Source organism: Myotis nattereri (genome assembly GCF_964212035.1).
Source record: "Myotis nattereri genome assembly, chromosome: 17".
Taxonomy (NCBI): domain Eukaryota; kingdom Metazoa; phylum Chordata; class Mammalia; order Chiroptera; family Vespertilionidae; genus Myotis; species Myotis nattereri.
In genome coordinates this window covers 40114740-40116884 of record NC_138092.1, presented here as the reverse complement: position 1 = coordinate 40116884, position 2145 = coordinate 40114740, and positions in this window count along the sequence as shown.

Here is a 2145-nt window from a genome sequence, read left to right as displayed (position 1 = left end):
CATAGTCCCTTGTTGTGATTATACTTCTGGTTATTTAAATGTTTTAAAAAACTCACTATGAACTTTACTCACATCTTAAAAGCTAGACTTTTCTGAACAATTCCAGTCTTCCTGCATCCAACTGAAATGTTATAAAATGTGACAAACGTGGACAGACATAGTGCAAATCTTATAATGCACTTTGATACAATATATGAATTACCTTGTGTCCCAATAAATATGCCCATCATCTCTGGGTCTTCTACTGATATCTAACTTAGAAAGAGATCATTCAACTTTTATACCAAGCAGACAAAAAAATTTCAAAAACTATGACAGAGTATCTCTGCTGAGGCCTGGGAAAAGAGAACTGTAGTTTGGTTTATGCTATCTTAGTAAATCAAGGCTATCATTAGGGTTTTTAAGTTTTCATCTTAGTTCTTCAAGACTGGTTTAATATGGATCAGTTTTTATGGAAACTGCAAAAATCATAACCAAGATCTAGAAATGATTTTCCTCTTAGAAAACTTAACATTGTACTTTCCAGCTTATTGAAAGCAGTTAAATATATATGTTAATTCCATATATTTAGTAACTTCCTAAGATATTCTGGTACATATTTCAGTATAGAAGATTATCAAGTACAAGAATTATATTCTGCTACTTGAGACAAATAATGTCAATTATAAGCCTAAATAATAAAAGGTTAAGGTGATAGCTAGAATCAAGTTTTACCTTGACCGATTTTTGTAGGTTACTTTTTATGTTAGATCCACAAGTAACCTTAAGTCAAAATATTGAAAAAGAACTGAAAGATTAGGAGAACGTGTATATCTTGTGGCAAATGGTACTTGCATGTTAATAAAGGCTCTGTTGACTGAAAGGTTTGATTAACACTTGGTGTTTGATCTTTTTGGCCTTAATTTTCTCTTGAGGATTCATGAAACTATTTGCTTCAGGACATCTTATTGAACAGCAGGGATTTTTATTTGGTTAAATTTAAGAAGTTAATTTTATATAGCATGGAAACTTTACCAGCTTTCTGACACTTGGTAATTAGTTTACTTTTTTAATTATGTTTAAATTATGTGCAAGTTTCCTCTATATCTTTTTTCTGCACAAATATTCCCACAAAATCCTCTGTTGTATTCAGTTAACATTTAATTTTTGTACTATCTAGATTATTTTATGCTTTCTAGATTGCTTGTCTTTTATGTAATGACAGATAACAGTTTCCTTTTGAAGAATCTTGTTGATATTGAGAAATACAATTTATTATAAGCAGCAAATTCAGCTTGTTACAAGAGAGAAATATTTAGAGACATCTTGCTATTCATGGACCTGTCATCTTAGTGAGTCATTTTGCTAAGTTTATCAATTATTCTTTCAAAACAGTATAAATATTCTGAAAAATAATATGAAATTGCTGTTAAAGATTGAAGAGTGATTAAATTAATCCCTAGTAATTCTTATTTAGAGGAAATTTCATATAGACTTAGCGGTGCCAAATTGAGGTTTTGATTGGTTATGCCTAAGTTTGATAAAGCATGATCTGGAAATTAATACATACCATTGATTTTATATATGTGGCATTTTATTTGCAATATATAAATCTGGTTTAATTTTAAGTCAGTCATGTTTGTGCTCAAGTTTTATATTCCTGTTGGGCTAAACTCTTGAATATTGTACTTAATAGTTTGTTGGTTTAAACATTGTTTTGCCCTGAAGTATTTTGGTATATTAGAGCACCAACAGAGAGTTAGAAAGTCTGAAATCTTGTGCAAATTAGCCATGTGATCTTGAATAAGTCACTAGGCCTTAATTTCACATCTAGAAAATTAGGAAGCTGCACATCTCTAGGGTGATGTTTACCACTTTTTAAAAATATATATTATTGATTTCAGAGAGGAAGGAGGAGGAACATTAATGATGAGATAGAATCATTGATTGGCTGCCTCCTGCACATCCCACACTGGGGATCAAGTCCACAACCCGGGCATGTACCCTGACCAGGAATGAAACCATGACCTCCTGGTTCATAGATTAACACTCAACTGCTGAGCCACACTGGCTGGCCAGACACCACTTTTTTAAAAAAATATTTTTTTAAATATATTTTTATTGATATTTTACAGAGAGGAAGGGAGAGGGATAAAGAGTTAGAAA